The sequence below is a fragment of the Nycticebus coucang genome, chromosome 3 (assembly GCF_027406575.1).
Source record: "Nycticebus coucang isolate mNycCou1 chromosome 3, mNycCou1.pri, whole genome shotgun sequence".
Classification (NCBI taxonomy): Eukaryota; Metazoa; Chordata; class Mammalia; order Primates; family Lorisidae; genus Nycticebus; species Nycticebus coucang.
In genome coordinates this window covers 140,113,684-140,139,668 of record NC_069782.1, presented here as the reverse complement: position 1 = coordinate 140,139,668, position 25,985 = coordinate 140,113,684, and positions in this window count along the sequence as shown.

Below are 25,985 nucleotides of genomic sequence, written 5' to 3'. Positions count from 1 at the left end.
TTCCACAGGCAATTGTACATCAATCATGAGTCACAGGGGAAAGTGCCATCGTTGCTTCCAAATCTGCTAATGCACAGACGGGCACCCAGCTTCCAGCAGCCAGGGAATAGAGACCAGTCTCCAAATTCCAGCTGGCCCCTTTCTGCTTGCTATAAAGCTTCAGACATCTGGCTACAAGATTGGTAAATGTGCTAGTTCTTGACTGGGATGTGTGTGATTACATAAGGGTTTGAGCAGCAATTGGCAGAGCCATGCTGCTCTCTCTGTCCTCACAGTGGCTTGGGTTTGCCCACTCAACTCACCTTTTCTCCTTTTCTCCTTTCCCCTTTTCCTTCTCTCTCTCTCAGCCCCACACCCTATTCCTCTCTCTCTTTCAACAACTTAAGGCAGAGTATGTCGAAAAAAATTAGAAAGAAAATACTAATTTTTAAAAAAAATCAACAGTTTCTCATAAATGCATTAATGTACACAGTTATAATTTAATAAAGAAAAAATTCAACAGTTCCTATTTCTTGAAGACGCATTATGTGCCAGGGACTTTGAGAGCACTGATTCTAAGTTTGCTCAGTTTTCTCAACTCCTTGCTGGCAGAGCAAGCCTTATTAAGTGTATCTCCATTTGCAAATGAAGAAACTAAGGTAATGGAAACTAAGTGACTTCCCCCAAGTTCTGCAGCTGGGAAGAGGCAGAGCCAGGATTCAAACCCCAATCTGGTTGATTCTCTCTTTACACTTTCTTCTCTGTCCCCCAATCCTCTGAGGCCCTCCCATTGGCCCAGGCTATTGCTGGGGTCGGCATCCTGAAGCCTGGAGGAAATGAAACATGACTCACCAGGCAGACCAGGGGGAGGGAGGGGAAAGGAGGTGGCAGGGCAGGAGAGACCTAGGAGGGAGGTTATGCAGAAGGAAACTGTTTGTTGTGAAACGTTTAATTATTGCACTTGGGGGTAATTTGTTATCAGGGAAATTAAGTGATTCCATTAGCCTCCTGTCGCTTTCCAAAATAAATCTGTCAGAGTGGGGTGGGGGGGGGGAAGGGAGATGAGAGCTTCTCTGTTTTAATTTGTTTTTCTGCAGATTGCCAACTGGAAGCACGGGGCTCCATTTATCCGGGGGAAGGGAGCTGGCGACTGTCCTGGGTGAGCCTCTGCTACACTCAGCCCCTCTGCAGCCACATTTCCATAGCAGAACAAAAGACAGAGCCCAGCTTGGGGAAATGGGGCAAGTACCCAGTCAATGCAGAAAGAGTTCAGAGGCCTGGGAACAGGACCTGGTCCTGCCACCAGCCGTGCCGTGGGCAATGCACATCCCAGCTAACAAATGGGTTCTGGAATGGTTGTACCCATTTGCTCCTAACTGCTCCTAAGCACCAGAGGATTCCAGCTTACAATAACCACATGTCCCAGGAGTATCTTAGTACACATGGGGGTTACAATAAATGCTCTGTCAACAGGCAGTGCCCTCCTCACCACCAGGGACTCTTGCTGTCTCTAACAGACGTGGCTCTTGGGAAGTAAATCAAGAACAAGAACCCAAGTCTGAGCTCTCAGAGGCCCACTAAGCCCCTGCCCTCCCCATCTCTTCCCATGGACTCAGAGCAGCCACACGCAGCAACATGACGTCCTGCCTCCCGGGACTGGGAACAACTGAAAACAAGGTGCTATTGTTTTATTCCTTATATCTGAACCAGCCCAGAGCCTGAATAAATGTAAAAATGTTTTATGACTTTTTCTAACCCCAGTTCTTGGCACTCAGCAGGTACTTAATATAAATTTGTTGAATTAATTGATCATTCTGTAATACAAAATTTCTCACTAGCTGAGTGGATAACCAAATCTTAACCAAGGGAGAAGGGACTGTGGCTTTTTTGTGGAAAATCTATCTAGAGGGGAATGATCTAAGAGTGGTCTGGCAATTCTAGTGGAGAGATGTCAAATTATACTTCTCTGCCCAAGAGCTCTGATCCCCTCAGCAACTTGGCTGTGACTTCACAGGGATGAATGCTACCAACCACTAAGGGTGCCAGGTCTCTGGAAGGTCCCTCCCTTAGATGACCAGCCCTGGCCACATCTGCAGGGAGCTGCAATATTTCTCTGTCTCCTCATCATTTCCTCATCTACAACATGATAACAGAATAGCAGCATCTGCCCTAGAGATGAAGGCAGGAACTACAGAGTGCCAAGATCAGTGTTTTGGCTGTGGGCAGATCCAGGCACCGTGTGAGATCTTAACAGAGTAGCCTCCTCAGGCCCTATAGATTGAGGCAGGAACTATGGAGCACCAAGATTGGTGTTTTCACCACAGGCAGATCCAGGCACCATGTGAGATCTTCTGCATCAGGGATCAGAGCACTTCAAGGTTTGAGCATGAACCAAGCTCAATATCTCATGTGGCTGCCGTGATCCCTAGTGTCACCTTGAGAGTGAGACTTGTATACTCTCAAGTCTTCACCCCCAGGCCATGACTGGTATTTGTCCAATAGCTCTACAGCCAGAAGAAATATAGTCTGGGTTGTTTTCAAAGTCAATAAATAGCTTTGGTTACCAGCAACCAAACAGTCTGAAGATGTACCTTCTAGGGGAGCAAATGAACATAGACTAGGAGGGAGATCAGATGCCTAGCCCAGGCCCTGCACATCCTGGGCCCACTCGCCTAACAAGGGATGGGAAGGCAGGGTGGGGGAGCCCTCCCAATCTCTCAAACATGGCTGCCTGGGTCCCCCATCCATGAACTGAATAGATAATACCAAGGAAGCTCCTCAATGTGCCTCAAACCTTAATATGTATAAAACTCAACTGGAGATCTTGTCAAAATTCTGATCTTGATATAAGAGGAGCACGGAAAAGTCTGTTTTTCTTCATTACCACCAAGATCTCAGGCAGTAGCAAGACCATGTTTTGAGTGGCTATGCCCTAAATTCTCTGAGCCTAAATTCCATATGCAAAATGAGCTGTCTCACAAGGTTTCTGGGGTTTGACACAATAACAAACATGAACTGCCCAGCAATGTACTAGACTTGAGTTATGCTTTCCTCACACTTCTGCACCATTCTAGCTGACCCCTGAGCAAGTGGTTCTTGACTTTATTTAGATAATAGACCCCTAGGAGAACCTAATAAAAACTGAAAACTCTTGATCAGTCAAGATGGGCTAGGTTGTGCTGCAATAACAAACAAGTCCAAAATCTCTGTGGTTTAACACAGGTAAAGTTTGCTTCCGGCTCCTACTCCCTGTCCAGCATCCAGCATGAGGCAGTGAGGACTCTGTTCAGTGAAGTCATTCAGAGACCCAGACTAACAGTGGCTCCATCACAATATACTGGTACCAAGTCCATGATCATGGTATGACCACAGTAGAGGGGAGGAAAGTAGTAAATCATACCTTGGCTCTTATAGCATCTGCCTAGAATAGACACACATCACTTATACTCACATTTTAGAGGCCAAAACAAGTCCCAGAATGATGCCTCATTTCAAAGGGGCCAAGTAAATGCAACCTTTGCCCAGAAGATAAAAAACCAGAAGTGGTAAAGAACACAATGGTTACCACCAACCTACTTCCTAGGGCAAAGAATACAAATATAGAAGTTTGCTTATAATTACAGGAGTTCAACACACCTCCACCACAAACCTAGTCTACCTTTAATATTTTCTGAACATGCTCAAAGAAGATTTGGGGAGAAATAGTGCTCATTCAACAAGCCAGCAAATGCTAATTATCTATCATGTCCGGCACATTCTGGGTGAGCAAAAAGACAGACCAGGTCCATAGATAGCCTCTCAAAGGGCTTATATTCTAGAGGTGATAAACAGACAGTAAGTCAGGAAATAACAGCAGATAGTAAGCACCCTCAAGGTAAAGGGACAATAGTGTGATCTAACAGAGAGTACCTGGGAGGAGGAGAGGAGAGGCCTAGGAAGACCTCTCTGAGATGTGAAACAGAAAGAAGAGAAGCAGCTACTTGACTGTAGGAATGAAAGTATATACTTGGCTAAAAGGAAAGTACTCTAGGCAGCAGGAATAGCAAGTGCAAAGGCCCTGTGGCAGGAAGAGACCACCATGCTAAATGAATAGGCAGGCCAGTGTGGCAGGAGCTTAGTGAGTAAAGCAGTCAGAGGTAGGAGATATGGTAGGAGGTGGGGTCTGAGATGTCCATAGGGGCCCGACTGTGTAGACCCCAGGTACGTGTTCATGTTCCCTGACCCAGATCCTGGCGTGTCCTTCCCCCATTGCAAGGAGAGTCAGAGCTAACTCTGAAGGATGTGAGCAGCAATCAGCTGGGCTCTCAGGGCAGCACAAGCTAAAGCTGAAGCCAAGGCCTGAGGGCCAGTGATGCTGGTGCTAAACCTAGCAGCTAAGGAGCCAGACCCCTCGTAAGCATCTGCCTTCCCCGTCTTCTCTCCCACTGCAGGACCCACCTTCAGAGCTTTCTCTACAGCTCAACACATCTCTTTCTCTGTGTAAAGCCCCATGCAGCCCTCCTCCCCGCCCCTCGGTCCCCTGTCTCCAGAACCAGTTGCCTGCTTCCTTCCCTCTTAGTTGTCAGATGTTCTCCCCCTTTAAATGCTGTTCTGTGTCCGCCAACTGTGCTTCCTGTAGAAGACAGCAGAAGTCTCGCCTCCTTTCTGAAACTCTAAGGACCACCCACAGCTGGCATCAGCTGGCCTCTTCTTGAATTTCTTATTTTTCCCCAAGTCACTGGCAAGGTATTTTAGCTATTTTGGCAAAGTATTTTTGGCTACTGGCTAGTGGCACAGGTTACTATCTCACCAAGAGTTCTCATCCCTCTAAAGAAATCATGAGCTCACAGGGAAAAGGAATGATGTAGCTAAGCAGGCATCTACTCCCGCACCCACCAGAGCACCTAGCACGGAGTTGGGGCTCAGGAAAGGGTTTGGCTCGCAAAGACAGAAGCAGCAGAGCAGGACATGTGCTGACTTTGCCGTCTGTGTCTGGTCCCCATATCTCTCCAGGTACTTTCCCCTTTCCTCCCACATGAGGTCTGGAGCTGACCAGGCCTCAAACAATATTTGTGGAATTAACCACCAGACCCATCTTGGCTTGGTGATTTAGGATAGCTGACTTGACAGCTCCCTAAATTAGGGATGACACAAGTTGTTCCTTCCACCTGAGATTGCTGAAAAGATCAAATGAAACACGAATGGGTTTTGTGAGCTGTGCAGTCCTCACATTATGAGTGGCTGAATGAACCCCTGGTCAATAGACCTTGACATTCCCCAGTGGACACCACACCCCGTGGAGAAGGATGTGAACCAGAGAGTTTGGTGAAGCACATCCTGCTTCCTACCAAAAAGGCCAGACCAAAAGCAAAGAATAACAACAAGGTCACATTTCGGGGAAGGATGTCCACGCTTTGAAGGATGAATGCTTCTCTCCTGCCGTGTTTGATATCAACTCTGCTTGCCCTTTACTTTCTTCTCTGTGACTCATGGGAAGACAGGAAGAAGAGTCAGCAGCCAGGAGGGGAGCAGGAGCATGGGTGGTCGAGTTTCATATTGTGTTCTCAGTCCTGGCCTCCTTCCACCTTCCTTGCTTTTTAGGAGGCTTGTCTGAGTTGGGTTGCCCTCCAGAGGCCTTCCCTGGCTTCTAGCACATTCTCCCCATCAGAGGAGATCCCTGCCCTGACCCATCAGAGAAGAACCTGGGGGAACAAACACCCTGACCTCTCTACCCTCCCACCTTCTGGTCTCTTCTTAGCACCTCCTATTGGCGGAAACCATCTGGAAGCCAGATACTTAAGAAAACCCTGCTGAGCAGTTCATGGAGTTCAGCTCCATGTGGACATCAGAAAAGGTTCAGTCCATCACATGCTCAGGACAACAGCTTCAGATCCTCCTAAGCAGTGAATGACAGAAAATAACACTGTTCTCAGCACCTCCATGCCCAGGCAACATTGCACAGGCACACAAGGATGAGTAGATTCTGGCTCTGCCATGTACAAGCAGGTGACCTTGAGCAAGTCCCTTAATCCATCAAAAGCTTCGTGTGCAGAGATTTTGGCGTGGATGTGGAGAAAAGGGAACACTTCTACACTGCTGGTGGGAATGCAAATTAATACATTCCTTTTGGAAAGATGTTTGGAGAACACTTAGAGATCTAAAAATAGATCTGCCATTCAATCCTATAATTCCTCTACTAGGTATATACCCAGAAGACCAAAAATCACATCATAACAAAGACATTTGTACCAGAATGTTTATTGCAGCCCAATTCATAATTGCTAAGTCATGGAAGAAGCCCAAGCGCCCATCGATCCACGAATGGATTAATAAATTGTGGTATATGTACGCCATGGAATATTATGCAGCCTTAAAAAAGATGGAGACTTTACCTCTTTCATGTTTACATGGATGGAGCTGGAACATATTCTTCTTAGTAAAGTATCTCAAGAATGGAAGAAAAAGTATCCAATGTACTCAGCCCTACTATGAAACTAATTTATGGCTTTCACATGAAAGCTATAACCCAGTTGCAACCTAAGAATAGGGGGAAGGGGGAAAGGGAGGAGAGGGAGGGGGGTGGGCGGAAGGAGGGAGATTGGTGGGATTACGCCTGCAGTGCATCTTACAAGGGTATATGCAAAACTTAGTAAATGTGGAATGTAAATGTCTTAACACAATAACTAAGAAAATGCCAGGAAGGCTATGTTAACCAGTGTGATGAAAATGTGTCAAACGGTCTATAAAACCAGTGTATGGTGCCCCATGATCGCATTAGGGTACACAGCTATGATTTAATTAAAAAAAAAAAAAAGAATGGAAGAAAAAGTATCCAATGTACTCAGCCCTACTATGAAACTAATTTATAGCTTTCATACGAAAGCTATAACCCAGTTATAACCTAAGAATATGGGGAAAGGGAGAGGGAGGGGAGGGAGGGGGGAGGAAGGGTGAAGGGAGGGTGAAAAAATAAAAAAAAATTAAAATTAAAAAAAATACTAAGGAGCAAAAAAAAAAAAGTTTGGTGTGCTTTTAGCACTTCGTAAGCTTGTTGTAAGAATGCAAGCAGAAAAAACTTGTAGAACACTTAACATAGTCACTAGCAAGGTATTTTAGCTATTTTCATTAGTACTCTCTCAAGGCAGGTGTGGAGTTTTCCAGGCATCCATGCAGAGGACTGGGACCTCCAACCCCTGATGTTCTCTCACAGACCTCTCAAAAGGAAAGGAGTCACCAGCCTACAATACCTGCCCCTAGGACCCTTGGAGGTCTTATTCATCACCCATGCCCACTCCCCATACTCTCAGAGCAGCCACTGGATAAAGATATCTCAGTTCAGAACAAATAGGAAAAAAATCTACCCTGGCAAGTTCCCAGACCCTGATTGCTTACCATACTTTGACACTCCTCTTGTAACTAGAAAGTGAGGGAATGGCAGGGGCAGAAGCCAAGCCCCAACCTGGGCAGACACACACCACCCACCATGGAAGTCTCACCTAGTCAGCTGGTGACTCTAGATGTCAATCTGCCTCCCCTACCCCCAGTGCAGAGTGCTGGTCACCCATCTGCCTCATCACATTCAGAATCTCTCACACCATCAGAGACTCAACACAGCAAACAGTACATACTCAATGAAGGCTTATTAGAGCCGATCGCACTGAAGGAACTCTATTTCTCTCCTTACAGATGCAGTGAGCAGAAAGCCCTTCTCAGAACTACACCCTAAGAACCACCTGCTTTCCTGGAGCAGATGCACATCTGGCCCAGTGGCCAGTTTTCTCTGCTCCACCCAGGAGTTTTAGTCTTATGCCGTTGGCCACCTAGTCACATCTACCCCCTCTCTGGACTTAGGAACTTCTTCCAGAGCACAGAGATTGGGGCATTAGTATGTGGTGCCGGCTACTCTCTCTATGCCCCTCCAGGTCCTCCCTTCACCTTTCTCCATTCTGCCTTGTGTCCAAGGAGGCCAAACTCTCCATGAACTGTATAACAAAGTTTTTGTAAGTGTCTGGCTTCCAGATGGTTTCAACCAATGGGGGGGGAGGGTGCTAAGAGAAGACTAGAAGGTGGGAGAGTAGAGAGGTTAGGGTGCTTGTTCCCCCAGGTCCCTCTCTGCTGGGTTATGGCACACACATGTGGCTGCATCCCCTACCCAAGGCAATAGCTCCTGGCAGATGGACATACACCCTTGCTGTAGTTCCAGGTTCTACAATGTCTCTGTCCCCTGAACCCTACAGACACAGGTGTGACCATGGCTTTCTGCTGTTACCAATCCTGGGATCCTTTATCATCCTTTGTCAGCAACCTTTAGCCCTGCCCACGTCTTTGTAAACAGTCCCCTCATTGAGCTCTCCTTATCAAACTGACTGGCATATGCTTCTGGCAAGAATAGACCTACAAATCTGAAGAGCTGAGCTCTAATGCCAGCACTACAGCACCTGCCTGTGTGTCTTCTGCAAGAGCCCCCCCTTTCTGGGTCTCAGGCTTTTCCTGTGTACAGTGGGTAATTTTATTAAGTATCTCTAAGGCCCCTTCAGGGAACATAATTGTTCTCACTTTAATTCCCAGCATCCTGAGGACACAACTACGTGCAGAGGTGCTGCTAGAAACTACTTGATCAAAGACTGCTAAGGTGGGGAGTGCAGGAGCCCAGAGGAAGGTCTTTGGGATGGAGATTAAAGTTCACACTGGGTTGTACATTGGCAGACGAAACTGGTTTCCAGCAATCTATTTTGGGGCTTCAACTGGCCACAATGACAAAGAAGTTTAGTGAGGAGAGGTATGTAAGAGAGCAAAATGGTTAAAAGTGTGGGATGAGATGGAAACCTGTGCGGTTTCCTAACTGTGTGACCATAGCCAGCTTTTTCACTAAGGTCACTATGGGGAGGTTATATGAACACCTCCCTCAAGGGGCTGATGTGAGAGTGAGTGAAATATATGTGTACTATTTCTCACAGTGCCTGGCACATAGTGAGTGCCACATAGCAGGAATAAATCATTCTCTTGTGACCAATAAAAAATAAATGCTCTTGTGACCAATAAGCTGGACTGGAAGGCAAGGTGCCACTGAGTTCTCCAGGAAAGTCAGGGAAATCACTCAACCCTATGGCCCAACGTGGGAGATAGAAGATAAAAATCCAAAGCTATCTTCAGTGTTATGTCAGAAGGAACAATAAAAAAGCTCAATAATTATTCCCATTCTCTGAATCCAAGCAAAACATGCCAGTGAGCTGAGGAGGTAGAAAACAGACTTTGAGGCAAGTGAAGCCACTAAAATCCCCAGGTCAAGACATCACGAGAGGAAAAGCTACGCAAAGTTGAAGATAGACGTCTAGAAGTCCTGCACCCTAGAAGTCAAGGACCAAGGACGGGGCTGTGTACGTACAGGATGTGACTCTCTATGTCCTACCAGAGAATGCCTACTACAGGTTTGAAAACCCCAGAAATTATCAGTGTAACCTGGCTTATTGTACCCTCAATGAATCCCCAACAATAAAAAAAAAAAAAGAAAAGAAAACCCCAGAAATTCTAGAGGTTGAAGAGTACCAGGCAACACTGGCGCTCTGACCCACATCTTATTAACATGCTATATATCCAGATAAGATGCTGGACGTCTAGGATTTAAATGAAAATATTATCCTGGGTGGCACCTGTGGCTCAGTGAGCAGGGCGCCGGCCCCATATGCCAAGGGTGGCAGGTTCAAACCCAGCCCCGGCCAAACTGCAAACAAAAAAATAGCCGGGCGTTGTGGCGGGCGCCTGTAGTCCCAGCTGCTTGGGAGGCTGAGGCAAGAGAATCACGTAAGCCCAGGAGTTGAAGGTTGCTGTGAGCCGTGTGACGCCACGGCACTCTACCGAGGGTGGTACAGTGAGACTCTGTCTCTACAAAAAAAGAAAACGAAAATATTATCCTAATAACAAGCAGATGGGGACCTCAACAGGAAGAAAAATGAAAACTATAAAAAAAGAAGCAAATGTAATTTATAGAACTGAAAAGGACAATTGCTGAAATGAACATTTTATGAGAGAGGTTTAACATCAAATAGGAGATAGCAGAAAAGAAAGAGGCAGCAAAGAAAGATCCATAGAAAGTATTAATGGAAAGAAAATCAAACTTTTGAAAAATATTCTCAAAAACTAATAGGAAAATATCAAATGAATTTATATCTCTATAGTTTGAATATTAGAATAAAAGAATGGGAATTTCTCCAGAAAAAATTTTAGAGAAATAATAGGGAGAAAAATCATATTTGGTGAAAACAATTGACTTATGGAACCAAGAAGCTCAGTGTTTTATCCTGTTTTTATCCAACCAGTGTAAAAAAAAAAAAAAATGAATAAAAACTAAAACAGCACAACTTGACACATGGTATTAAATTGCTGAAAGCCTTCCTTGCTTCACTCTGCCCCAGCCCTTCTTCTTCCTAACCAGTCTGATCAGTATGTTGCTGTGGTCTCAGGGTTGCCCTGGACCAGAAGGCAGAGCCAAAGAGAGGTGCCTTTAACCTTGATCACCAGGGAGACAGAACAACAGGTATGGGCATATGAGGTGTGACTGCATAGCCCCCATCTGGGCCCAGGCTTGTCCACCTCTGCAAAACAGACCTCAATGTGAGTTATGTGATGAGGAACACCATCTATTTCTCCATAGAAATAGTGGTTGTCTGCTGGTGAGACACTGAGCCAGGCTCCCCTTCTCCTGAGGAGTTCATCCATCTCCTCTGACACCTGCAGCTCCGTCTGCCCCAAACTGTGAATTTGGATGCCAGAGTAAAGAATGTGTCTCAGCCACGGTTCTACAAAGGAAAAGAACTGACAGGAGAAAGAAACAGACAGACAGACCTATTTTAAAGGATCGGCTTATATGTTATAACATCTGTGGGGTAGCTGGGCAGGCTGGGGCCCAGGGAAGTGGTGGAGCTCCAGTCCAAAGGCAGTTGCTGCAGAATTCCTTCTCGCTCAGAGGAGTTCAGTCTATGTTCTACTAAGGTCTTTAATGGATTGATGAGGTTCACCCACATTGTGAAGGATAATCCACTTTACTCAACTTCAACAATTTAAATGTTAATGTCATCCAAAGATAGATGACAGAAACATCCAGAATACTGCTTAATTAAATATCTTAGGTCCAGCCAAGTTGACACATAGTATTAACAATCACAGAGAAGAATGGGGTGTATCTTCCCAGCTCTTCTAATGGCTTTAAAAAGCAGGGCCCCTCCACATTTATGGCTTGGGACCCTCTGAGGCCTAGCACACAAAAACAGTATGTAGGCCCCATGATCTTCCTGAGAATATCTTCTTGGGGCTTTTAGGCGGTAAGGTCCTGTTATACCCATTTGACTCAGACTTAGAATCAAAATTCTCAAGTGAAGTCACCTAGTTACACTATGTCTGAGCAGACCAGACACTCAGTGGAACCAAAGTTTGCAGAGTCAAGGATTCCACACTTTCATCCCTCCTATTGCCACTCAGGCTCCCAAATCATCTGAGGGTGGAGGGGAGAAAGGCAGGGCTAAATGTGAAGGTCAGGCTCACTTAAGATCAGAGAGGACATCAGACTAACCCAAGCAGCTGAGGCCCAGCCAGGGGTTGGTGTGGAATTTCTGAATGGAAGAAATTCAGGAGCAGAATCAGAATTGCACGTGGGGGTGCAGATCTAAGGCTCCCTACACATGCAGTGTCATTTGCCACTGGGAACATGTCCGTTGTCTGGGTCAAAGATGGAGAGGTTGATGGGACTATTGCGTAGGGCACTGCCATTGAGCCTTAGCGACTGCAGCTATAAGAAGGAAGGGACAGGATTCCTTCTTACAGAAGTGTCACAGGAGTTACAGGAGAACAGACCTCAGAAGTTAATGGTGGAGTGTCAGGAATCAGTAAAAGATAGTGGGAAAGGGGGAACTTTCTCTCACTCTTTAACTGACACCACGTATTCTATCTGGTATAAAAAACAGACTTTGATTTTATACAGTTTGGGGACTAGACAATAAAATAGTAAAGTTACCTGACTGCCGCTTGGTTATCTCTGTCAGTCAGGGTCCTCCAGAGAAACAGAACCAATCAGATATGTAAGAGGGAGTTAGAGAGAAATTATTTACTTTAAGGAATTAGCACTCACAGTTTTGGAGGCTGACAAGTCCAAAATCTATAGTGTAGGCCAGTGGGCTAGAGAGATCCAGGATTGTAGTTCAAGTTCAAAGGAAGTCTTCTGGCAGAAATCCCTCTTCTTCCATCTTTTTCGACTAAGGGGAAAGTCAGTCCTTTTTCTATTAGACCTTCAACTGATTGGGTGAGACCCACACCCAAAGTCTACTGTTTTATTCAAAGTCTACTGCTTTGAATGCTACTTTTCTCTAAAAAAATAAAAATAAAAAACTTTCATGGAACTATCTAGAGTGATGTCTGATTAAATATCTAGGTCAGTGTTTTTCAACTTTTTTTATCTCACAGCACACTTGAACCTACAGTTAAACTTCCATGCCACACTTAAATTGTGTTGATAAAAAGAAAGAGTAAAAAAAAAGGAATATACTTACTGTTTTAAAACTTCTTCTGAAACTAATTTAGTTAATTGTCTTTAAAAACTTGCAGCATACCTAAGATCCTCTCCCAGCACACCAGTGTGCCCCAGCACATGAGTTGAAAATCACTGATGTTGATACTGTGGTCCAACCGAGATGAAACGTGAAATTGCCCATCACACTATCATTCTGACAAAATGTTCTCCCTGCAGGAAGGGGATGTGTAGGACACAGATGCATCTGAAGACAGCCCCCATCAACCAGGGTAGAGAGCAGCTGTGATGACCAAACTCTGGTGAGCTCCCAGGAAGCATCCACAGAAGTCAATCTCAGCTCTACCCCTCACCTACTATGTAAGTTTGAGCGAGGGAGGTACTTAACCTTCCTGAGTCTCAGTATCCTCATTGATAATATGGAAGATAATAATAGTATTGACTTCAAAGGTCACTGTGAGTTTAAAGAGAAGGTGAACATGAAGTTCACATCATAGAGTTCAAACCCAATAAAAGCTCTCAGCTACTCCCATTGTCATGGACACCAGCTTTTAAAAGAGTACATGTCAGGTAGCATATAAATAAATCTTATATCTAGTTAACAGCGTGGTAAAAGGACTTAAACACACAGCCACGAGAAGAAGTGCTTATAAAATTGAAACCATCCTCCCCAGAGAAGAACAGATGTAGGAAGGAGGTAGGAGGGGAGTAGAAGCCCAAAAGAGATGCTGAAAGCCTCCCTAAACATATCTGAAATGGAGTGTCCAAGGAAATAAAGTGAGAATTATCCTGCGAGGCTCCATAAGGTTAAACAAGGACCAAGATATGGAGCTTCCTGGGAAGTCAAAATGGGATCAGTAACAAAACTTGGGAGGATCTGACGCTCACAGAAAATGAAGCAGGCTGTGTGGACTGGGCCGCCTGTCTACCCCAGAGGCACGCCAGCAGACTACAGCACCACCCCCTAGCCAGAAAGCCAGGAGGCTGGTGCCACAAATTCATAAGACATCTGCCTAAAACCTCCAGGCACCTGCAGAACTCAAAGCAGCTGGAGTCAGGGCCCTCTCTGGGCATGGTCCTGCACACGCAGAGTCCTGGCACTCCAACCCTGCTGTCCAAGGGTGGCCGCTGCTGGGGGACACTTGGCACATCTCAAGCTTAGTCACGATGCATCAGACAATTCATTCAGATTCCTTCAATTTCATTACCAGGCCCTTTGAGAGCCAAATGGGAAAAAGAATCAGTACATGTGCTGCTCGGGGAAGCAACAGTCTCCAAACAGCTTGCCCCCCCCCCAAAAAAAAAAAAACACTGGTTCGTCACTACCCCCACCTGCCAGACCAGGGCTCCCACATTTCCAGGGTGTCCAGACAGCTACACTACAGGGCTCTAAGCTGAACTTGTATACAGACGATACAGCTGTCGCAGTACTCTCTGACCCCACCTCTACCCTGGAACCTTCTGGACCGCACCATGGTCTAGCACATCAGGCCCCAACTTTGCCCAACACCCAGTCACCAGCTGTGGAATGTTTAGGACATCACCCTCTATCTCTTCCCTTGCCTCCAGGCCCCTCCAGCCAGCTGCCCCCTTCTCTTGAGCATGGTTGAGGGGTCCCTTGGCACCAGGCACAGACTTCTCAGGAGGTGGGCAGATAAGGGGAAGCACTGCTCCTAACATAGCAAGAGCAAGGCCCTGTGTCACACCAAGCAGAACATCAATGGTCCTCCTGGAAGTGCTGCTCCTCCACCCAGCCTTCCACCTCCCTGCACCTCCTCACTCCTACCAGTAGCAGCCAAGGCCAGGGAGACCCCGCCTCACCCTCTAAGCCAGGCATCCTCAAACTTTTTAAACAGAGGGCCAATTCACTGTCCCTCAGACCATTGGAGGGCCGGACTATAGTTTAAAAAAAAAAACAACTATGAACAAATTCCTATGCACACTGCACCTATCTTATTTTGAAGTAAAAAAGCAAAACAGGAACAAATACAATCACATTACCTCATGTGGCCCGCAGGCTGCAGTTTGAGGACCCCTGCGAAACTCTCCCAAGGAGGCAGGAGCTCTGCAGAGTTCCAGGAGCCCCCAGGATGAGCAAGAAGTGGGGGCACCTCCCCATGAGGCCTCCTCCCTCCTCTTGTCCAGGCCCAAGTAGCGTCAGCCTGGACATTCTGCCCTCTGCATGACCAACAGACTGGGACAGGCCTAAGCAGCCGTGGCCTTAAACCCACCAGTTCCAAGCCGGCCCAGGCTCCTGCCCCTGGGTTTATTGGTGACAACTCAGTTAACAGTTGGACATTGGCCACACACCAGACTCTGAGCTGGGAACGGAGGGAGGATGGGAGGGAGATGGCTGTGATGATGGCTGTTGTCTGGGGCAGTTGGCAGGGGCCACGGGGAACCCTGCACTGATGCAATGTGGATCTGCAGGCCAGGCTGTGGGGACAATTCATGCCCATCAGAGAGACAGGGATGAATGTAGGAGGATGCCTCTGGCCCAGGGCAGACAGGAGGACGCAGGTCATTCCCAGTGAGGCCTCAGGAAAAGCGGGGCTAAGCAGCTAGAGCAGGGAAACACTTGGTGAAGACTCACACCTGGAATCTAGGATAATCAAGAAACATACCTGTAGGCACCAGGTGGGACGCTGAGGGAGAGAAGCTTCCCTGGAGCAGGGGGCGATCTTAGATGCCACCAGTGATGAAGAAAATTCACTCACCACTGCCACCAAGGCCCAGCCCAGGGAAAGCCTGGCACCTGCTCATCCTCCCTCCTCCTGAGCTACAGAGCTGGCAGTGCTGGTAGTGCTGGGAGCTGGCAGTGCTGGGAGCCTCCTTCTCCCTAGGCTCCCTCAGAGGCCAGGCTCTGACTGCTTCCAGCCAGTTATGGTGGTCCTTTAGGCCTGGAGGTGTGATTCTGGCCAATGACACACAGCCCACTGGAGGGCCACAGGGAAAGGGCTCATTTGAAGCCATGGCAATCCTATCTGAAGTGACACCCAGAAGCTACTGTAACCGTCTCGTGACCCTGAGGGGTGCCATCCCAGGGCAGAGCTGAAAGAACCTCAGAGCAGGTGGAGCTGGTGATAAATTTCCTGACTGCCTAAGTCCATCACCTCAGGGCTTTGTTACAGGTAGCAGTGTGCCTTATGGGAGACACAGGAACCCCCTCTTTTCTCCTCTCCCACATTGGGCTTGAGAAACATCCAGAGTCTAGAAAAAAACTAGGGTTAACAAATGAAAACGCAGGATTCCTAGTTAAATTCCAATTTCAGATCGACAATGAGCAATTGTCCTAGTATATTATATCCCATAACATATTGGGGGCATATTTATACTAAAAATATTATTCATTGTTTTTCTGAAATTCTGTATTTTAACTGGCAACTCTACTCAAAACCCCTCATTCCTCTCTCCTAGAGCAGACTACCCTCCAAAACAGTTTCATCTCCCTGAGGAGCCTTTGAGGTGATGCAAAAGCAGTCTGGGGGGTTTAAGACAAGCCCAGAGCACCTCTCACTCCTATGCTAAGGCTGAAGATGGCCCAGTAAATGGCCTCTTTCCTGTTAGGTCCAAATAAGAAAGAAAGAGAAGTGAGGAAAAGAAATATGACCTTGACTGCCAAAAAAGCTGATTAGGGGAACATAGCTGAGAGCTGCAAGCACGTGGGTCCCCTAACACCAAACCCCAGGATTAGACAATGAATGTCCTACCCAGTCCCAGCAGCCTGGACCTCCTCCTACTATAGTGCAGGACAGGGAGAGGAGGGAAGGGAGACTGTCACCTAACTCACCCTGTAACCAAGAACAATAGCGACACAGGCTCACTGCAGGCAAGAGGAAATGAGGATCCACCTGACTGGTTTGTTCTCCCAAATTCACCCAACAAAAGCTCAGTCATTCATCCCACTTTTCTCCCTTTTCCCATCTATCCCTTGGAGAAGAGTAGTTGGGAGAATCAGGTAATGATTTAGACCCCACACAGAAGGATCCACCACATGGTTAGATCCTGACCTCTTGGTAGCACTTCAGGAGCGCGGCAGCTGTCATGGGTGGCAAGCCACCCAGAAGAGTCCCCTTAGATGGCCTAGTCCAGACCAGTCCCTACTCAAAATGAGCCCTGGCGAACAAACAGACTCACTTCCCAACCTCTGCAGGCCTCAGTCTCTTTGTCTGTAAGATGGGGAGGGGAAAAGCACTTACCCCAAGGGCCTAGAAGTGGGTATGCCTGCAGCAGGCCTGCCCGGCACAGGCAGGGGCTCGGCAGGGCTGTGGCAGCCACTGTCCCTAGCTCTGCCCAGGCAGGGAAGTAGGGGTGACTAAGCAAAGATGAGGCCCTGGAGGGAGGAGAGAAGAGGGGAGGGAAGGGAGGATTTAGCTGAGTTAGTGTGGGAGCCCACTATGGAGGGAGGCAGGGGTTGGGCCATTGTGAGAGAAATATCAGGTGAACAGGGGCCAGGCTGGCTCTTAGGTGAGCGCAGGGTGGGTGGAAGTAATGCCATGTGGGCACATAGGGTTGGAGCACTCTGTCCCCATCATACCCACAGAACCAGATGCTCTCAGGGCTCTGACAAGCGTGGGGTGCAGACACTGAGGCCAGCTCCCGGACCAGCGCTCAGACTGGCAAAGCTAGCTGGGAACTCGGAACCCCCGCCAGGCAGGCTATGACTCAGGGTGGCTCCAGGCCAGAAGAGGAATTATCCTGGGGAGCCGAAGAGCAGCCACAAGAGACCTGGGCAGAGACAAGTGGGGAGGGAAAAGGGCAGCTTGTTGTGACGTGGATACCCTGAGTTCATGCTGTATTCATTCACTCGCTCACCAACATTCACCTTCATTCATTCATTCAGCAAAAATCAATTGTCTTATCTGCCCTGGACAGTGCCATATAAGAGTGAACAGGGCTGCATGGACCTGCCTGTGTGGAGCACTTCCCCTATCCGTGAAGGAACTGCACACTGTGGGAAGTTCTGTCAGGAAATACAGGGCTGAGACAGGGAGTTACAGGGAATCCAGCTTTCTTTGTTGGTTAGAGGCCTCTCTACAGAGGAGACACATGCACTAGGACATAGTGGGTATGGAAGGACCAGCTCTGAAAAGGGCTTTTCGGGCAGAGGGAATGGCAAGTGCAAAGGCCCTGAGGCAGGAAAAGGCAGTCAGACCAATGCCCAGCCCAGCCCTCTGAGGAGCTAGTGTCTCCTGCTGAAGTCTGCCCTGGTTAGGGACAGCTCTGCCCATGGCTGGGATGACACCTGCTGGGTGAAGGACCAAGAGTGGGCTCAGGGTTTGTAGTCAGGACTCCCCGAAGTGTCCACTCACCTGGTGGGGAGTTAGTCACCACAAGGCAATTAGAAAGCATGGCAGGACAGGACCAACCGTGAGGCCAAGGCCCTTATATTCGGGAAGGCTCCCTGAGGACTAAAGGCCTCCTAAGGCTTCCTAGAGAAACCTCACAGAGGCTCCCCATTTGGATGGGCTGGAGGTGCCCAAGGGATGAGAACAGCAAATGGCAGGAGTGGCCTCTGGCTGTCCGTGGGGCAGAGAATGGTGTCCAAGTCCATCACAGGGCAGCAATGGGGTCACAGAAAGAAATCTCCTTGTACTTTCTAGGGAAAAGGGAAAGAAGAAGGAAAACCACAAGAGTGTTTGTTGGCTTTCCAGCAATGTCCAAACCCTCTTTCCCCTTTCTGACTGAGCCCTGGTTGGCCCTGGAACAGCTGCCTTCTGCACTGCACCCACCTTGCACACGTACGTGACTGTTGAATGGCCACATTGATTTGGATTCCTTCCCACATACTCCTTCCGAGTTGCTGGGCAGATTCATGAGAGATGGCAAGTAGCAACAGAAGCTGTCATCATCATTCTTGTTATTATTCAGGCCTCTCCTTTGATCAAAGAACCTCTCTATGCTGAGAAGTGCTGAGGTGAGAGGGGAGGAAGAGAGAGGAGGGTTGTCTTCGGGCACGTTGTAAACCGCCAGCACTCCCAGCCCCCAGAACTGCCATGTGTACACATGAGGCCCACTGTAGCCCTCCCCATGGTCACAAACAAGCTAAGCTGCTGGAGCCCTCTTCCCTCTGCCCCCCAGTGGCACATGACATTGATATGTGGCTGTTTTGATGTGGAGGTGCTTTGTCATGGAGATATTTCAATGATGATTATCAGAATAATAACATCAGAAATAATAAGTTTATTGTAACTGGTACATAGAAAGTGAAATCAGTCTTAGCTGAGTTCTTTATGTGAATGTTCTCATAAAACGATACCTTATGAAATATTCAATGAGGAAGTTGAAGCTGTAAAAAATTAAGAAATTTGCCCACTCACAGAGAAAATGGCAATTAAGATTTGAACAGAGGCAGTCTTATTCCAGAATCTGTATTTCTGATCACTAATCTATAAAATATCAACAGAATTGGGTGTGAAGGAGCAAGATGCAGGCGTAGACAAGCTGATTTCAAGTTCATATAGAAAAATAAACAACCAGAATGTCTATGGAAATTGAAAAAGAAGAGCTATGAAAAAGTGCATGCCATCTATCCTCGATAATTAAATCAGTGTGTCACTAGCATATGCCCAGACAGATATCCCAATAGAACAGAATAAAAATGTGAGAAATAGACCTAACTACGCGTGTGGGATTGAGAATGTGACGAATGTGACATCTCCTATCAGGAAAGAAAATAGGGCTGAATCAATAGACTTATGGAACCACCTGGGTGCCCATCTAGAGAAAAATAAAGTTGGGTCCATACTCCATACCACACTCTATGATAAACTCCAATGGGACCAGAGGTTGAAAACTAAGAAATATAAAACCACAAAATGACCGGAAGAAAAAAGCAGAATGCCCATTACAGCTATGGGGAACAGCTTTAACCAAGACTTACAATGCAGACATCATAAAAGACTGATCCATTTAACTAATAAAAATGAAAACTTCTGAGTGGAAAAAAATAATAATCAACATAATAAATGGGGGGGACCTATTTACAACCCGTATTGCAGATTGAGGGCTGATGTCTCTGAAGAGGAGAGGCTCTTACAAATTGACAAGACTAGGACCATAAAAACTAATGGATGTCAGTAGAGAGTTTGTAGGGAAAAAAATGTACAAAAGACCCTTTACCTCTATGAAAAATCTTATCCATAAGAAAAATGCAAATGAAAACTACACTGAGATACTGCTGTTTATTTAGAAACCTGGCCAAGAGCTAAAAGTTCAAGCAACCCGCTTTGCTGGAGGGGCTATGGAGAAATGAGGTCCCTCATCCGTTACTGGAGGGAGAGCCGCCACAGAGGACAAGGTGGTAATATCTATCCAAATGACAACGCCTGTACCCTTGACCCCAGTCATCTGCTTCTAAGAACTGACCATAGCTAGGCTTGCAAACCTGCGGAGCGACATATTTACAAGGTTACTCACTGCAGAATGATTTATGTTCACAGGAGAAGATGGGAAACAGACAAACAGGCATCGGGAGGGCCTGGTTAAATAAATTATGATGTCAGCAACAAAGTACTATGCCATTGTTTGAAAAAAAATAGGAAGAATGGGGAAGCTCTCTCTGTACTGCCACAGAGCCCCACGACACATACTGTTTAGGGGCAAAGGGCAGGCCCGTGAGTACAACGTGCTACTTTTGGTGCAAAAAATTGGGGGTGGGAGGGATATTTTTAATTTACTTATATTTTCAAAGGAAATTAAAACTTAGGAAGAAACAAAGGTAGTCGCCTGTTAAAGGTTATGGGGGTGGTAACTGCATAGAGGGGGAATCTAAACCTTCTTTTTAAATATATTATCTATTCAAAAAATTAAATTTCTTTTAAAAAGTTAATATTATGTTCTCAGCTTTTTTCATGATTTACCAAGTGCTGTGTGAATACAAACACCCTCCCCCACTCTCAACCTCATCCCAGCCCAGAGCAGGAGTCCTCAAACTTTTTAAACAGGGGGCCAGTTCACTGTCCCTCAGACCGTTGGAGGGCTGGACTATAGTTTAAAAAAAACAAAACTATGAACAAATTCCTATGCACACTGCACATATCTTATTTTGAAGTTAAAAAACAAAACGGGAGCAAATACAATCACACCACCTCATGTGGCCCGTGGGCCGCAGTTTGAGGACTCCTGCGAGTGTGGCTCAGGGACCACCAGCACATAGCTCTGGTGGCTTTTTGCCCAGGGAGGTGCTGAGAGTCCCAGAAAGCCAGAGGGCACAGGACAGGAGAAGAAGGGTTAATGAGAGCTGAAAAATAAAGATCAAAGATGACTGCTGAGTATGTTGCCAGGGATTTTGCGTTTTGATGGGATCCATATGGAAATGTCCCACATGAGGTCACATAGACAGGAAACTGCAGAAAGTGCCTAGGTACAGTACCCAATGCACCCCAACTCTAAGCTACCTCCCATATTGGGGGTCTTCAACCCTGCTTTGCCTTAGAGCACCGATTTTCAATCATTATGCCCTGAGAGGATCTTAGGGGTGCCTCGAAAATTTTTTAAGATCAGTAATTAAATTATTTTCAAAAGAAGTTCAAAGCACAGTGAATATATTCTTTTTTTACTCTTTTTTTGTAATCAACATAATTTAAGCATGCTGCAGAAGCTTAACTATAGGTTCAAGTGTGTGGTGAGATAGAAAAGGTTGAAAAACACTGCCTTGGGCGGCACTTGTGGCTCAAAGGAGTAGGGCGCCCACCCCATATGCCAGAGGTGGTGGGTTCAAACCCAGCCCTGGCCGAAAACTGCCAAAAAAAAAAAAAAATACTGCCTTAAACAGTAACCTGGGAATCTTTAATTAAAAACTGTTCAAATCAGCTGGCCCTCACCCTTACACCAGGCACTGGCTGCAGCCTTAACCACATATTTGCACACGGGATTACTTGATCAGTGTCTCACTCTCTTGGCCAGTAAGCTCGGGGATGCAGGCTTTACCATTGCATTCTACGTGCCCAGCAAACAGTCAGTGCTTAGTAAAATATTAGCTAAATGAATGGGTGAATGAATGAATCCTGAGCTCCACAAAAGAAAACAGGAGGGCATGGCAAGGAGGAGGCAAGTGCTGGGGCCCTCAGGAGACTCTGTCAGGCCCAGCAGTACTTAGTAAGGGGCACGGAATGAGGATGCAGCCCACACCAGCCTTGCCCCCTTAGCGGGCTGTGACAGGCCACTTGTTTTCTCCAGGGAGCTGATGGATCCCACCAAGGGCTGTCCTCACCTCTGGCCACTGAGGCCTTCCTGATTGGCAGAAGATGCTGTAAGCACAGCCCAGGCAAGAGCAAGGCTGGGGCCCTCTGCCCTGAACACCACCTCTTCTGGAGCCCACAGCAAAGCTCATATTTGCTTATGACAGAAACTGGCCAAGTAGCAAAATGCAGGACAGGTTACCCTGCCCCATGCTCTTGGCCTTTCTTTTAAGAGTGGCAATATGTAGTCAGGAGATGTCATCTGGATCCAAATCATCCAGGTACCCACAACCCAAACCAAACTGACAAAGCAGCCTCCTAGCAGATCAGAAATGTGGCTTTCTCCTTTGTGACGCCTCTCTCCTGCCCCAGCACATAGGTCTGGTGGCTTTTTGCCCAGGGAGGTGCTGAGAGTCACAGAAAGCCAGAGGACAGGGGACAGGAGAAGAAGAGTTAATGAGAGCTGACACCCAAGTGGACACCCACATTAGGGAAAGTTGCTTCCGAAGCCAAACTCAAAGGCGGCGAGGCGCTCGGCAGCGCAGGCGCACGAGCAGCAGCGGAACCTGGGTGGGGTTGGGGGGCAGTGCTGAGGGGACTGCAGAGGCCTGGAGCACCCGGGGGTGGTTCCTGTCCAGGTCCCTTCAGACGCAGGTGCATACCAGTAACAATGTAATGAATGAGGTTTCCTGAGCCGGGCAGCACGTCTCTAGGTACCATTATCATCCCCTTTACATCAGATGAGAAAACCCAGGCACCAGTTTAACTTGCTCAAGGCTTTAAGGCTCTGCCACCTGGTACAACAGCCACTAGTGACATGCAGCTACTGAGCCCTCAAATGGGGCTGGCACAATGAACAGGCCAATGGCCACTAACTGCCTGCCAGGGCTCAGCCTCGCAGAGCTGGGCGTCTAGATGAGGAAGTAGCCGTGGAACCTTCCCCTGCTCAAGCACGGTGCTTGGGATTGGGGGCAGTCAGTATACAGGGTTCATGCCCTGCCCGTGCTATTTCCACCTGGGACAGCCTCCTTGCCTGGTAAATTCCCACTTTTCCTTCAAGGCTCAGCTCAGGCTGCCCCCTCAGTGAAACCAACCTGCCTTCCCCCATAGCGACAGCCCCTCCAACCTCCATCCCACTACCCCCCCTTACACTGCCCCCTCTACTGCAGCACCGGCTCCCTGCCACCCTCCCCACACCCCGGGGATCCCCCCGGGATGATTTGAGCAGCAAAGCTCTGCCTGGAGAAATCTACTCGGATCTGAAACAACTGCTGTTTTATCTCAGGCTTCGCTTTTTCATTCCAAACACGAAACAGAGAAGTTTTTATCAAGCACATTTAATCACTGCCCTTCCTCCTCTTCTCTCATTCCAACAAGCACAAATTTAAGCCACGTCCTTGGCAGTTTGAACAAATGGGAATCAAAATTCAAGTTGCTTTACAACACATCTTGAAGTCCATCCATCCTCATGTTGATTCCTTTAGTAAACCTTGGCCAAGCTCCCTCTGCAAGCCAAGGTCAGTGCTACACTACCCCATCGCAGGGGTCTCCACCCCCGGGAGGCTGCAGGTCTCAGGAGAACCCACGTGCTGTGTCTTCAGTTGTCTGCTTAGACGTCAATGTACTAGGATGGAGAAATGAACAGAACGCTGGGGGAATACAGGTGATGGAGAGAGGGCTGATTCTGCCTGAAAGAATCAGAAAGGGCTTCACAGAGGAAGTAATACGTTAGCTGGGTCTTAAAGGATAAGAAGACAGGGACAAAAGTTCCAGGCGAAGGGAACAGCATATATAAATGCAAAGATGTAGAAAAGGGCACTGTGAATTCAGGACACAGTGAGGAAAAAGTCACATGCCTAGGCCATTAGGTGCATGTGCAACAGTGCTGCTGGTGAGACCTGAGAGGAAGTCAGATCCAGACTTCCAAGGGGGTAGGCAACAGAGAGCTGATGGTGTCTATTTCATAGGAAGTTCACTGTGGAAGCTGGGTGGAGGCTAGGCCATTCTGGAGCAAGATGCCCTGCTGACCACAACATATTGGACCCCTGTAGAAGAAGATGGACCTTTTATGATAAAGGTCTGGTGACTAGACAGGCAGGGTGGGGGACCTTAATTTAATCCCCTGAACAGAAGATGGCCCAGGAGCTCCCACCCCTCTCCTCCATGACGAGGGATCACCATGATTTAGCCAAGGTGGCACATGAAATGAAATATATTTGCCATTCTTGCCCCCAGGGAGATAAAGCCTAGCATGGACACTAGTTCAAACCCAGCAACATCAGCTAGGAAGTTGTAATGTAAACGTTCCCAAGAAGTAGTGTTCAAACTAAATACCAGGAGTTGGGGGGAGAAGAATCGTTTACAGTCTTGAGACGGTACCACTTAAAAAGGGGGCACCTCGGGCTGCAGGATTTTTCCCCCAACACAGAAGAATAAGAGCATTCACCGTAAACTTGTCACTTTCTCTACCCTGCACTTGGAAATTATAAGCAATTGTCACAGCCTTGCTGCCACAGGTTTTGCCGTTCAATTTCTGCTTTCACCTGCAGAGAGAGAAGGGAGTCTCTAAGTAGGATATAAAGAGGGAATCAAGCTGGGATTCCTGAAAGGATGGGAAGCCATCATCCTGGGCTAGCCCACTGAGCCAGCTATGCCCCTGGCTGGGCAAGAAGTGAGAATACATCCGCATCGCCCCACAGGCCCGCTCCCAGTCCACAACCCCAGAATGGCCCCACAGCTCAAGTTTCGTGCAAGATCCGGCTCTGTGCTCCAGCTGCCAGTCAGCTCCCCTGGTGGCATTTGGCAAGGAAATGAAGACAAGCAAATACCACATTGGTCTTTTGATCCTCTGTACTTGACCTTTGCCCAGGGCTCACACTTCCTTCTCACACCTCCTAAGCCTCACCCCAACACGTGGAAGGAAAACAACATGGGAGTCGCCACCACCACATCCCCAGCTTCAGACCAGCTGCAAGCCCTGTGAGAAGGGCCCCGCCTGTCCCCTGAGCCGCCTCCCTCTTCCCTGGCAGGCACCACCAGCAACCGCCTGGACGCTTCCTCTTCACCACCAGCAGCTGTGATTTGTCCCTGATAAGCTGGGAGAGTTCAGAACCAGGCTGGGGCCAGGAACCCAGCCCCCCACACCTACAACCAGCTAGTATCTGGGGGTCCCAAAGCTCCCTGACCCACAGAGGAAGCCCCACTATCCAGGGCAGGGCCAGGCTCTAGAGTGGAAACATCCCGTGTAGACATTAGAGCTATAAGACACCGAGGGAAAGGAGAGTCTTTCTAGAATGGAACAGGTACCCATCCAATTTGGAGCTGAGTCCTTAACCCTGGCCTCAGCTTCCTCCTCTGTAAGATGGGGCTTCTAATACAGAGTTTGCAAGCTTATTGGGAGGGTTAAAGACCATGTCAGCATACAGCAGGCACTCAGCACTTGCAGAACTAGACAGTTCTCACAGCCCATAGGGAGGGCAAGAGGCCTGGGGCTGTGGCTCATTTTTATGGGGTGGCAGAGAGCTTGCTGCTTTCACTGAGAAGTAAAGAGTGAGGCTGTGACCATGGCAGAACAGGGCTAAGTCACCCCCTCTGCCATGGTCACCCCAAGACCCAGGGAATCATAATGCAAGGAGATGCTGTAGGCTGAGGGCTGGAAAAACTGGACCAGACTCCCTCCAGCGTTTGAGCCCCCCTGAGATGCATGCCTGACAGCATCCGACCTCCTGGACCACCTGACTTCCTGGCAGCATTTGTTTTCCTCTTAGTGAGACCAGGTCGGCCCCAGAGCTGGACACCCATTTCAGGAACTCCCACAGCACCTGCCCAGTACTCAGTCTGTTGTGGGGCGGGACACTCTCTGTGAATGACATAAAAGTAGGAGAATTACATGAGAGGCCAGAGACCCCTTTCTCAGGCATTCCTCTCTTTCCAGCTTTCCAGCCTCAGCCCAGACACGTAACAGAGACCCCAGCATTCCCCTGGGAAGGGGATCCTGGGTCGCATCATGGAGGACCCTCTGCCCATCCTAGAGCCCTTGAAAGCCAAGCCCTGTGCTTCCCTGGCAGGTACCAAGCAGGGTCGGCCACAGGATGTGGTTGCCACAAGCTGGCAAAGAATTAGATGCCCCTTAAACAATAGTAACCCCTGAATTCAGAGGTCCAAGTGAGCCCATTCATACTCGACTTCTCCTCCACTGCCCCAAACCATTCAGCTCTGGCCCCAAAGGTATCCAGCAAACCCAAAGCTCGTCAGATGATTGTCTCCCCACCCTATTGGGGGATCATCCTATGTTCTGCACTCACCTCTGGGAGACCACGCCATATCCC